We start from the raw sequence: 14,594 nt of genomic DNA on the forward strand, positions 1-14,594 counted from the left end.
TACTGGTCCCTTGACGATGGGAAATTCTGCCCATAGTAACACTGTAACTGTATTCTCCACAGCTGTATAGAATTTACTGAGTTCACTTGAGAACTCTGCCATGATGAACGTTAAATTGTGATTGGTATGATTTCTCACATTAAGACTGATGCCAAAATAGGAAGAGATTTTTCAAACCAGGAAAGATATAACATTTCAACTGGAAGAAAATTAGCCCTGATAAAGCCAAAAAAAATAGGAATATTAACTTTTCAGCTAAAAACAGAAACTAGGGGGGGCAGAGCCAGGTATTTTTAATCCAATTTCTTTTTCACTTTGGCTAATTGATGCACACTCAGCTGCTTTGACTCAAAGAACAGCTCAACCCACCACCACCAGCGCTCACCACCCTCCCCGCTCACTACCCCCTCTTTTATCCACACAAGTGAAATTGATGGGGCTTTTTTGAATGATAAAAATACTATTAAGAAAAAAAGTGTTCCTCCTGCCGTTTCCATTCATCTCTCAAATATAAAAATGGTGTTCAGTGACCTTGACCTATGCTCATACCTTTTCAATCTTAGTGAAATTATCAACGGAAAACATTCCTTATATCAATGTTGTACTGAAAAAGGGTGAAATGTTATTATCTGATTCAAGACCATATAAGCAAAATCCATTCGGGCATGCTGAAAAATTATTCATGACCTTTTACTATAAAAGTCAATGAACAAGACATAGTTATGTACAGAACTACAATACCATTTGATTAAGTTCACTGAAGACTGGATGTACTTGGACAGCTACTAACATTAAAGCAACTACTCAGTATTTTGGCCATAGGAGATTTACGAACATTAGGAAGAATATCAGCCACAAGAGAATATACACATACAATAGAAAATCATCAATCGTGGCAGTCATTTTGTTTGTCATTTATATGGAAGGTAGATAGTAGTAGCCTATAAACACCTTATTCAAAGCAACACCGTCAACATCATTAAGATGCTAAACAAAAAATAAAAAATACCTGGAAAAACTCAGCAGGTCTGGCAGCATCGGCGGAGAAGAGTACAGTTGACGTTTCGAGTCCTCATGACCCTTCAAAGCCAGACCTGCTGAGTTTTTACAGTTATTTTTTATTTTTTAGTTTTTGTTTTGGATTTCCAGCATCCGCAGTTTTTTGTTTTTATCATTAAGATGCTAGTTTCTTTGGAGACTGGGCTGTGTACAGATCTTAGAAACAGATAATAGCAGGACCTTGGGAAATCTATTGTGAAATATATTGCAATTTTGCATCTTTATGAGTCAGATGATAATATTACTTTGTTATTAAGATTTCACTTCTGAAAATAATCGGATTATTTCTAATTGCTGCTATTTCAAGCAAACAGCGGACAATAGCTGAACCGAGGACATTCCAAGAACTCCACATTGTTTGTAAAGAATCAGCTTAAAATCTAATGGCAAAAAATAACTTAAGTATGTATTATTAAGCAATTACAATAGACCCCAAGAAGGGGTGTAACTGTGTGTAACTTTAATCTTGGGGTTCTGTCGACATCCACTTTTTGAATTTCATTCTTATGGTTTATGGCATCATTAAAGCAGTTCTGTTGAATTATGTTGACACATAGGGCAACATTTTCCCCCTGTCAGGGGGTGAAGTGCGGAAGCAGGTTCGAGCAGATATCCCTCTGATCGGTGCCCCCAATTAGGGGCGCCCCACCATTTTTTGTGGGCGAGCCAATTAAGGCCCGCCCAGCGTGATGTCCGCACGGAAGCGCTATGCGCTTTCTGCGCGGCGCGGGGGTGGGGGGCGGGGGGGAATGCCAAATGCGGAAGTGCACTCCGTCTCCGATCTCCCTGAGTCTGAATGCTACCTCAGGGAAATCGGTTCCCAAAGTGAAAAAGCTATTCTGTCGAAAATTTCATTTACCATCCATGAGTTGGGATATGGACATAACTTTAAATAAAAGTGAATCTTAATTTTTTAGTTCAGTCATGAAACCTCATCCTGCCTATGGATGAGGTTTCATGCTTTTTCAGGTGGCTGCCAGCGCTCCCAATCAGCCCGCCAATCTTAAGGTTGGACAGGCAGATCCACTGTTGACTCGGCTGTGCCCTCGCCAACCTGAAAATACAAATGACGCGGGATGATGTCGGGAGTTCTGCCCGACGTCATTCCGTGTCATTTTACGCGTCGCCAAGAGGGGCCTGCCCCCACTCACTGACAGGAAAATTCTTCCCCTAGTTCCTTCACAAGAATCAATTATTCTCTGTCATTTTACAAACATAAGAACAAGAAGCAGGTGTAGGCCATTCAGCCCCTCAGGCCTGCTCTGCCATTTAATAAGATCATGTCTGATCTGACAGTAACCCAAAATCTTCTTCCTACTTACACGCCCTTGCTTACCAAGAATCTATCCACCTCAAAGACTCTGCTTCCACCACCTTTTCAGGAAGAGTGTTCCAAAGACTCATGATCTTCTGAGTGAAAAAAAATTGCCTCATCTCTGTTTTAAATGGGCAACCTCTTATTTTTAAACAGTGACCCCTAGTTCTAGATTTTTCCACAAGAGGAAACATCCTCTCCACATTCACCCTGTCAAGACTCCTCAGGATCTTATATGTTTCAATCAAGTCACCTCTTACTCTTCTAAACTCCAAGAGATACAAGCTTAGCCTGTTCAACCTTTCTTGATATGATAACCCACCCATTACAGGTATTAGTCTAGTAAACCTTCTCTGAGCTGTTTCCAACACATTTACATTCTTCCTTAAATAAGGTGACCAGTACAGTACACATTACTCCAAATGTGGTCTCACTAGTGCCCCTGTACAACTGAAGCATAACCTCCCTACTTTTGTATTCAATTCCCCTCCCAATAAATGATAACATTCTATTAGCTTTCCTAATCACTTGCTGTACTTGCATACCAGCCTTTTATGATTTATGCACTAGGACACCCAGATCCCTCAGCACCTCAGAGCTCTGCATTCTCTCACCATTTAGATAATATGCTTCTTTTTTATTCTTTCTGCCAAAATGGACAATTTCACATTTTCCCACATTCTATCCAATTTGCCAGATCTTTGCCCACTCACTTAATCTATCTTTTTGTAGCCTCTTCATAACTTACTTTCCCACCTATCTTTGTGTCATCAGCAAACCATCCCTTCAATCCGTTCACCCAAGTTTATGGGGAGGTGATGGTGTAGTAGTATTGTCTCTGTATTAGTAATCCAGAGATGGAGGGGGACCCAGGATTGAATCCTGCCTTGGCATATGGTTGAATTTGAATTCAATAAAAATATGAATTAAAAATCTAATAATGACCATGAAACCATTGTCAATTTTTGCAAAAATCCATCTAGTTCACTAATGTCCTTTGAGGAAGGAAATCTGCTATCTTTACCTGGTTTGGCCTACATGTGACTCCAGACCCACAGTAATGTAGTTGACTCTTAAATGCCCTCTTCAATGGCCTAGCAAGCCACTCAGTTGTATCAAAATGTTACAAAGTCTCAATAAAGGAATAAAACCTGACGGACCAACCAGCATTCATGTAGGCACCAGAAATGACAACGGCAAACCCTGTTGACCCTGCAAAGTCCTCCTTACTAACATCTGGAGGCTAGTGCCAAAATTGGGAGAGCTGTCTCACAGACTAGTCAGGAAACAGCACCAGCAGGACAGACCCAACAGAGGTGGCAGCACAGTGGTATTCAGTCGGGAGGGAGTTTCCCTGGGAGTCCTCAACATCAACTCTGGATCTCATGAAGCCTTGTGGCACCAGGTCAAACATGGGCAAGGAAAACTCCTGCTGGTTATCATGTGCCACCCTCCCTCAGCTGATGAATCAGTGCTCCTCTATGTTGAACACCACTTGGAGGAAGCACTGAGGGTTGCAATGGTGCAAAATGTACTCTGGGTGGGGGACTTCAATATCCATCATCAAGAGTGTCTCGGCAGCACCACTACTGACCGAGCTGGTTGAGACATAAATGACAAAGCTGCTCGACTAGGTCTAGGGCAGGTGATCAGGGCAGGCGATGAGAGGGAAAAGCATACTTGACCCCATCCTCACCAACCTGCCTACCACAGATGCATCTGTCCATAACAGAATCGGTAGGAATGACCAATGCACAGTCATTGTGGAGGTGGAATCCCTCCATTGGGGATACCCCCCATTGTGTTGTGTGGCACTGCCACCGTGCTAATTGGGATAGATTTCGAACAGATCTAACAATTCAAGATTAGGCATCCATGAGGCACTGAGGGCCATCAGCAGCAGCAGAATTGTACTTGAACACAATCTGTAAACTTATGGCCTGGCATATTCTCCACTCTACCATTGCCATCGTTAAGTATATTCAAGGCTGAGATAGACAGATTTTTAATCAGTAAGGGAATCAAAGGGCTGTGGGGAAAAGGCAGGAAAGTGGAGTTGAGGATCATCAGATCAGCCATGATCTCATTGAATGGCCGAGCAGACTCAATGGGCCGAGTGACCTACTTCTGCTCCTACATCTTATGGTCTTATGGAGACATACCTAGCACAAAAGAAGATGGTTGTGGTCATTGAAGGTCAGTCATCTCAGCTCCAGAACACTGCTGCAGGAGTTCCTCAGGTAGTGTCCTCAGCCCAACCATCTTCAGCTGCCTCGTCAATTACCTTCCTTCCAACATAAGGTCAGAAGTGGGGATGTTCGCTGGTGATTTCACAATGCTCAGCACCATTTGTGACTCCTCAGATACTGAAGCAGTCCATGTCCAAATGCAGCAAAGCCTGGACAATATCCAGGCTTGAGCTGGCATGTGGCAAGTAACATTCGTGCCACACAAGTGCCAGGCAATGACCATATCCAACAATAGAGAATCTAACCATCACCCCTTGACGTTCAATGCCAATAGTATCACTGAATCCCCCGATATCAACATCCTGGGTCTTACCATTGACCAGAAACTGAACTGGACTAACCACATAAATACTGTGGCTACAAGAGCAAGTGAGAGGCTAGGAATCGCATGATGAGTAACTTACCTCCTGACTCCACAAAGCCTGTCCACCATCTGCAAGGCACAAGTCAGGAATGTGATGGAATACTCCCCACTTGTAGATGAGTGCAGCTCCCAGAACACTCAAGAAGCTTGACACATCCAGGACAAAGCATTGATTGGTATCACATCCACAATCATTCACTCCCTCCAACACTGACGCACAGTGGCAGCAGTGTGTACCATCTACAAGATGCACTATAGGAATTCACCAAGGCTCCTTAGGCAGCACTTTCCAAACCCATGACTACTACCATCTAGAAGGAGAAGGGCAGCAGATAGTTCGGAACACCACCACCTGGAGATTCCCTCTGAGGTAAAGTGGAGTACCATGTACCTTTATGAGAATGCAAGTGGACTAACTATGTGACAGTACTGACAACAATCTGTACAGCATGGGCTACTGGTTAACTGTAAGTCTAGAGCTGGAGGTGTTTATGGGAGCATGCAAGGATTTAGTGCTTTGCCTTCTGTTGCAATAAAGAATCACAGTTTGTTCTTATGTCAGTCTCTCTCCATTATTGATAGCGAGCATCAACTAACAAGTGTATATGAAGGCGTGCAATTTGTGTTTACTTGACTAGTGAACTCATAGACTCAAAACGTAAAACTGGCGAAGAGGATTAAAATAGCAAAATTGTAAGACCCCTGAGTGAGAATCCACAAGACAGGTGAGCAAAATATTAGTAAGAGAATCTGTAGTTATGTTGTCAAATAGACAGTGATCAGAGCAGGAAGCAGTGCCACAGTTTTAAATTTGAAAAAAAATCCACTGCAGAATTGCGATCGTGGGGATCTCGCCAAAACTTGAAGAGACCACGAAACGCAGTACAGCAAAGCTGACAGCTGCAGAGATGGAATTGAAAAAAAATGGTCACTGCTCTTAAAACGGCAATACATGCAAAAAAATTGGTTATGGAAAGAAAATTATAAGAGACCCCAGAGAGAGGGCAACTCTGCGGAAGGCAAAGCATGAATTGATCGACGGCAGTCAAGAAAGACGCAATAAGCCAAACACCTGAATTCATCATTCACTGGGAAGCCCATCGGAAGTGCAATCCCCTTGTAGCCATTCACAGTGCTGGAGTTCGGGCGTGTCAATTCATTCAACCCCATTTCAGATGACTGGTCTCAGATTATCGAATGCCTAACGTTCTTTTTTTACCACTAACAACATTGCAGGGGAGGAAAAGAAGAGGGCAATTCTTTTGTCCACATGCGCAGCAAAATGTACGGGCTGATCCGCAGCCTCACGTCACCTAACACCCCCATTCGAAGACTTTTGACGAGTTAATAAAAATTGTACAAAACCCCCTGAGACCAAAGCCCTCAGTCAATGTGCAGCGCTTCAAGTTCAGTTGAAGGAATAGGCTTCCAGGGGAGAAAATAGCTGACTATATTGCCATTTTAAAGGCATTAACTGAAGATTGCAAATTAGGAACACCCATTAGTGATATGTTGAGAGACTGACTGATATGCGGGATTGGAAATGATACTATTCAAAGGCATTTGCTAGCCGAACCTAGTCTAGACTTCAATAAACTCTTAGAATTGGCCACAGCCATGGAGAGTGCCATTAGAAATTCAGAAGCTATAAAAAATACACCAAATGGCACCATCCAGGTCGTAGGGCAGGACAGACCGGCAACAAAAGGCGCAAAAACATCAGACCCTACAGAAAGGCAGGAAACACCCTCTATGTACAGATCATTAAAAATCAGCATTGCTGCATTGCAGTGAAACTCCACAAAATGAATGAGAGAATTACATCCAGGCATCCAGTGGGTGATTGACAATTCAAACAAGTCGAATGCTTTTTCTGCCACCACTATGGTCACATAATGCGGCATTGCAGAGAGAGGCTGAGACAGCATTTTAAAGACAAGGGGAGAAATTGTGAAATACATCTCATGGAATAACCAGAAGAAATAGAATCAGGCATCCATTCATTATATAACCTGAAAGTGGGTAGAACCGAGCCAATCCAAGTAGTTGTTATAGTCAATGGACAACCCATTAAGATGGAAGTTGATACTGGGACGTCGATGTCCATCATTGGAGAACATACATTTAGAAACTTGAATAAAGGAGCCCATCCTTTAAGATTGGAAATTTTGGACACTAAACTGAGAACATACACAAATGAAGAAATAAGATTGTAAGGGTTATGTCAAGTCTCAGTGACATATAGAGATCAATCTGGAAGGTTGCCCATGATAGAGATAGCTGGAGAGAGCCCCTGCTTAATAGGCCGCAACTGGCTGAAAAAGATTAAATTGAAATGGGCCTAAAATGTTTCAAATTACAATGTAAGGCTTACAGGAATTGTTGCAAGAGTATGCTTCCGTTTTCAACAACGAGATAGGAAGGGTTCGAGGGCTACAGGCCAGAATCCATGTAGACCCAAATGCAACCCCTAGATTTAGAAGAGCCAGACCAGTTCCTTATGCTCTATGGGACAAGGTTAAAACTGAATTGGACAGACTGGAAAAATTGGGGCATCCTACAACGATTGCAATTTTCTGAATGGGTGGCACCCATCGCACTGTACTGAAGATGACCAAAGCATGTATTTATACGGTGACTATAAGCTAACTGTCAATAAAGTGGCCAAACTTGATAGACACCCGATACCCAAGATTAAGGAATTGCATTCGAAGTTGGCAGGGGCACCACATGTTTGAAATTAGACATGAGCCATGCCTACCAGCAGATAGAGTTGGAAAAGGACTCTAGGGAATTCGTCACCATTAATACACATCAAGGATTGTGTCAATACACACATCTACCCTTTGGAGTCTCCTCAGCGTGTGCTATTTTCCAAAGAACGATGGAAAACTTACTTCAAGGATTGTTTATGTTATCGTTTACTTGGATGACATTTTGGTCATGGGACTGACTGATGATGAACATTTAGCAAATCTAGAAGAGCTGCTCAAATGCTTTGCACAAGCGGGGGTACATTTAAAATGAGGGAAGTGTCTGTTCCAAGCTAAGGGGGTAGTTTACTTGGGCCACAAGATTGATGCACAGGGCCTGCATCCTGTGGAAGAAAAAGTCCAGGCCATTCATGAGGTACCTGCCCTTAGAAATACCACAGATTTAAGGCCATCTTGGGCATGGTAAACTATTATGGCCAATTACTCCCAAATCTCTCAACTGTGCTGGCCCATTGTACAGCCTACTTAAGAAGAACCAGAAGTGGAGTTGGCAAGCCCCGCACCAGGATGCCTTCCTGAAAGTGAAGTGATTGTTATGATCGTCAGCCTTGTGAGCCCACTTTGACCCCAAGAGGGAACTAATTTTAACATGTGATGCATCCCCTTATGGAATAGGAGCTGTCTTTTCACACTGAATAGCAGATACATCTCAAACATGCACTGTCGCAGAGTGATGATATTCCCAAATTGAAAAAGAGGGCATATCTATCGCGTCCGGCATCCGGAGGTTTCATCAATATTTCCATGGTTGCCATTTTCATATTATATCCGACAACAACAACGACAAGCCTCTACTGGGATTATTTGGAGAAGATAAAGCGATACCCCATTTTGCATTGGCTCGCATTCAGAGGTGGGCACTAACATTAGCTGCCTACGAATACACTTTTGTTCACCGTTTGGGTAGTCAAGCTGCACATGCAGATGCACTAAGCCATCTTTCCCTGTCAGTTGATAAGAGGGAGGCTCCGATTCCCCAGGAACTGGTTTGAGTGCTAAATTTTCTGGATTCCTCCCTTGTTCAGACCAAACAAATCCGTGAGTGAACAAGCACTATTGTCTAACATCTGGGAGCAGGTCTTGAATGGTTGGTCAGGTGGATCTAAGTCCAAGGAGATGAAGTCCTATTCTGATTGCAAGTATGAACTCTCCTGCCAGGATGGCATATTACTCTGGGGAGCCAGGTTCTTGTGCCCCTGAGGGGGCAAAGGCTGTTATTAGCTGAGCTGCATAGCGCTCACACTGGCATTAGCAAGTGAAGATGCTCACACGCAGCTGATTGTGGGGACCAGGCATGGACTTGGACATCAAAGCACTGGTCAAAAGCTGTCCTCAATGTCAGCAGGTGCAAAAGATTCCACGCTTAGCTCCATTGCAGCCATGGGAATGGCTGGGCCGGTCATGGGTGCACCTCCACGTCGATTACGTGGAACCCTTCTTGGGCACAATGTTCCTTTTACTGATTGACTCCCACTCCAAATGGATGGCCATCTATGATATCCAGTCGCCCACGTTGGCTGCCACTATAGACTGTTTGTGGCAGAGTTTTGGAGTGCATGGGTTGCCTGAGGTCCTCATGTCTGACAACGGGATTGCTTTTACCAGCGGGGAGTTACACAGGTTCACAACCCTTAACAGCATTACCCATATCAAACCTCACCCTACTTCCCAGCATTAAACGGCATGGCTGAGTGGGCAGTCCAAACCTTTAAATCAGGAATGAGGAAGATGGAAGGGGATTCCATAGGCATGAAATTGCCCCGATTCTTGTTCACACCATTCCACAGCACACAATGACCGGTGTTGCCCCTGTAGAACTAATAATGAGATATCTCTGCACCTGCCTGACCCTTATCCACCTGAATTTAGAGGGGAGAGTGGGGAACAACCAAGAGGCGCAGAAGACCAGGCACAATTATCATGGTCGCAAAAGAACTTGCACAGTGGGAGATGCACAGTGTGAAGAAATTTGGAGATGGGCCCAGTTGGTTGTTAGGCAAGGTGAATGCAGTAACTGGACCCCTCTCCTATAATGTATTGGTAAATGGCTGAATAATTAGACGGCACATGGATCATCTCGGCAAAAGAATGCCAGTCTGACAAGAAATGCAGCCTTCATCTATGCTTGAGTTTGTGCTGCGTGTAGAGTACAGGTCACATGATTTGGAAGCACCGGTGGGACCTGTGGAACCTGAGGGGGTCAGGGAGACAAACCTGCCAATTTCCATTGAGGAACCTAGTGGACAACTGTCCCCTGAAAAGGAGATCTTGGAAAAACCATCCCAGGTTGTTGAATTACAACGCTCAACATGTCCGAGAAAATTTCCTGAGAGAATTAATTTGTAAATAGTTATTAGTGTAAATAGTTCATTGTTATTAACTTTGTCAACTTTTTTTTAAATAAAGGGGGAGGGATGTGGTAAAGTGGAGTACCATGTACCTTTAAGAGAATGCAAGTGGACTAACCATGTGACAGTACAGACCAATCATTGTACAGCGCAGGCTATTGTTTAACTGTAAGCCTAGGTCTGGAGGTGGTTGTGGGAGCACACAAGGATTTAGTTCTCTGCCTTCTGTTGCAATAAGCAATCATAGTTTGTTCTTATGTCGGTCTCTCTCCGTTATTGAGAGCGAGCATCGACTAAAAAGCATATATGAAGACGTGCAATTCGAGTTTACTCGACTAGTGAACTCATAGACTCAAGACATCCTGACTTGGAAAAATATTGCCATCGCTGGGTCAAAACCCTGGAGCTCCCTCCCTAACAGCACTGTGGGTATGCCTACACCACATGATTCAAGAAGGCAGTTCATCACCACCTTCTCAAGGGCAACTAGGGATGGGCAATTAATGCTGGCCCAGCCAGTGAAGCACGCATACCATGAATGAATTTTAATGGTTAGTGTAATACTCTAGGCCTTTTCACAAATCAAGTAGATTGGAGTTCATAGAAGAATTCTTTTCTGAAACATTTTTATTTGTTAAAAATGGACAAGGCAGGAAAAATTTTTAATAAGGTTATTTGACATTTCAGATGGACAGGAGGAAAGGAAAAGGAGATGGAGTATCTCTGTTAATAAAGGATGAGATCAGTACAAAAGTGAGAAATGATCTTTGTTTAGAAGATCAAGATATAGAATCAGCTTCACCAAAATAAGAAATAGCGAAGGAAAAAGGTCACTGGTGGACAGAGATTATAGACCTACACTGTAGGACAGAGTATACATAAAGAAATGATAGTGGCTTACAAGAAAGATGCTACAATAATCATGGGGGACTTTAATCTTCACATTGACTGGACAAGTAAAATTGGCAAAGGAGGTTGGGAGAATGAATTCATAGAGTGTACTTGGGGCAGTTTCTTAGATCAATAAGTTCTGGAACCTATTGGGGAACAGGCTATTTTGGACCTGGTAATGTATAATATGACAGGATTAATTAAAGACCTCATAGTAAAGAGCGATCATAACATGAGAGTGAGAAATGTGGATCCATAATTAGTGTTTTAAACTTAAATAAAGTCAGTTACAAGCATATGAAGACAGAGTTGGCTAAAATGGACTGAGTTAAATGAGAAGCGGTACAGAGCAGTGGCAAGCTATTAAGGAGATATTTCATAACTCTCAACAAATATATATTCCATCGAAGAGGAAAGGATATACCAGAAGGATGTGCCACTAATGGCTAAGTAAGGAAGTTAAGGGTGGTATCAAATTGAAAGAAAAGGCGTACAATGCTGCAAAGATTAGTGGTAGACCAGAAGGTTAGGAAACTTTTAGAAATCAGCAAAGGTGACTAAAAGAATAATAAAGCTGGAGAAATTGGAGTAAGAGAGAAAACTACCAAGACATATAAAAATATATAAAATCTTTACAAGTGTATAAAAAGGAAGAGAGTAACTAAGGTGAGTACTGGACTGGCTAACAGGAAACAGAGTCAGGATAAATAGATCATTTTCAGGTCACCAAACAGTGGAGTGCCACAGGGATCAGTGCTGGTGCCTCAGCTATTTACAATCTGTAATGATAACTTGGATCAAGGGACCAGCTGTATTGTAGCCAAATTTGCTGATGATACAAAGATAGGTAGGAAAGCAAGCTGCGAGGAGGATTCGAAGAGTTTGGAAAGAGATACAGATAGGTTAGGTGAATAGGCAAAAGTTTGGTAGATGGTGTATAATGTGGGAAAATGTGTTATTGTCCACTTTGGTAAGAAGAATAAGAAAGCAGAATATCATTAAAATGGAGAAAGACTACGGAATGCTACAATGCAGACTGATTTGGGTCTCTTTGTTCATGAATCACAAAAAGTTGGCTGTACAGCAAATAATTAGGAAGACAAATGGAATGTTGGTCTTTATTGCAGAAGAGATAGATTATAAAAATAGGGAAGCCTTGCAACAACTGTACAGGGTGTGAATAAGACAACAACTAGAGTACTTGTACAGTTTTGTTCAACTTATGTAAGGGGTGATATACTTGCATTGGAAGCAGTTCAGAGGAGATTCACTAGGCTGATTCTTGGGATGAAGGGTTTGTCTTATGAGGAAAGGTTGAGCAAGTTGGGCCTATACTCATTAGAGTTTAGAAGAATGAGAGGTGATTTTATTGAAACAAATCTGGAGAGAACTTGATAGGGTAGATGCTGAGAGGATGTTTCCTCATGTTGGGGAATCTAGAACTAGGGGGCACAGTTTCAAAATAAGCTGTCTCCCATTTAAGATGGAGCTGAGAAGGAATTTCTTCTTTCAGAGGGTTGTGTTTAGAATTCTCTTCCCCACCGAGTATCTTGTTCTTTGAATATATTCAAGGCTGAGTTAAACAGATTTTTGATTGACGAGAGAGTCAAGGGTCATGAGGGTGGGGACTGGTGGTGGGGCTGGACAGGCAGGAAAGTGGAGTTAAGATCATAATCAGATTAGTCATGATTTTATTGAATGGCAGAGGAGGCTCGAGGGGCTGAATAGCCTACTCTTCTTCCTATTTCTTATGATCTTGTAACAATTTTGACCTTAATTTGTCTTGTGAACCTAACAGTAGTTCTTTAAAAATGAATTATATTTCAGAATTGTGATATCAATATAAAAAATTGAATTTTTTTTTTCTATTGATCCCATTTGGGTAGCATCACATATGTCAGAGGATATTGACTAGGAATTCCCATAGTAATTGTGTTTCAATTTATGGTGCAAAGTCCTAAAAATTATGGTGGAAGTGGCCCCAATCATTGCTTAAGCTACGCCATAATTTTCTGAGACTTCTGTGCTGCCTTGTCATTCACTTGCTAAATGCTAATTATCATAACTCCACCGTGCCATTACGTTCACTGGTGAGATCGAGTTAATTCAATTAAGTCCAGTGAGCCAACATTCTCCTGGCTGGTTTCCCAGATTCTAGCCTCCATAAACCTGCAAACTCATCCAAAACTCTGCTGCCCAAGTTCTAAGTTGCACCAAGTTCACCTATCATCCCTGTGCTCACTGACCTACGTTCATTCCCAGTCAAGCAACACCTCAGTTTTAAAACTTCCTTCCTTGTTTTCAAATCCCTCCATGGCCCTGCCCCTCCCTATCTCTCTAAACTATTTGAGCCCCACAATCCTTCTCTAATCCTGATCTCTTGAGCATCCCCGGCTTTAATCCCTCCACCAGTGGCTCTGCTTTCATGCCTAAATCCTAAACTCTGGAATATCCTCCCTACACTTCTCCACTTCCTCTACCTCATTTTCTTCCTTTCAGGCAGTCCTTAAATGTCCTTTGGTCATTTGACCTCATATCTTCCTAGGCGATTTTTGTTTCATGATGCTCCTGTGAAGCTTCTTGGGACATTTTCTTGCATTAAAGGTGCGATATAAATATAAGTTGTTGTTGAGATTGCCACTGCCACTTAGATTGCTGCAGAATGGCACTAATTGGATGAGTATGCAGAAACCATAATTGGGCACATTTAAAAGAGGCAGCATCAATTCTGCAAATTACAAAACATTTCCTATCAAAATTCTACATTTTTTTGAACTGATTGATCAAAGCAGAGCCCAAATTAATGAAGGTTTAATGTAATGCAAATAATATTTATACTTATTTCTCGCACTGCTGGGCACTGTAATTTTAAAAAATGAGCAATCTTGGAAGTACTGTGAAATTGTTCTTAGGGTGATTATTTTCACCAATGCTTCTGAAATCGCTTTCTGACATCAATCAAGGATGAAATACAGCACTGCCTTAAAATTCACAGCTCCCAGACATTGCCTCAAAATACTGTATAAAAGTTACAGAGAACTGTTACTTTCCTAATAACCTTTGTTTGTATTCCAACTGTTCCTCTATTCAGCAATTTGCTGCTGGATATCTTTTTAATTCTCAGGATAAATAAACAAATAAATTAGGCGAAATTCCCACGGAAGTCAAGGAGCAAATGTAATTTTCAACTTTTTATCAGGCACATTGCTCCTGATTCATGTACCTGCTTTATCTTCTTCACCTTACAATTTATCCTTTGATAATCCAGGGAGCTTTGACTTTTTCAGGCTTCCCTTCCCCATCATAGAAATGTACCTGACTGTACTCAAACCATTTCCTCCTTAAAGGCAGTCCATTGTTCCATTACAGTTTTGCCTGCCTCTCGTGAATTCCAATGTAAATAAAAAAGGTGTGGTAATTCTAAATATTGATGTTCAAAGAGACTTGTGTGCATAGTACTCATGCAAGGAATACAAAAAGTTAGCATGCAAGTGCAGCAAGCAATTAGGAAAGCAAATTGTATTTTGGCCTTAAGGGGATTGGAGTACAAGAATAAATAAACCTTGCAATTGTATAGGGCTTTGGTGAGACCAC

The sequence above is a fragment of the Carcharodon carcharias genome, chromosome 4 (assembly GCF_017639515.1).
Source record: "Carcharodon carcharias isolate sCarCar2 chromosome 4, sCarCar2.pri, whole genome shotgun sequence".
Classification (NCBI taxonomy): domain Eukaryota; kingdom Metazoa; phylum Chordata; class Chondrichthyes; order Lamniformes; family Lamnidae; genus Carcharodon; species Carcharodon carcharias.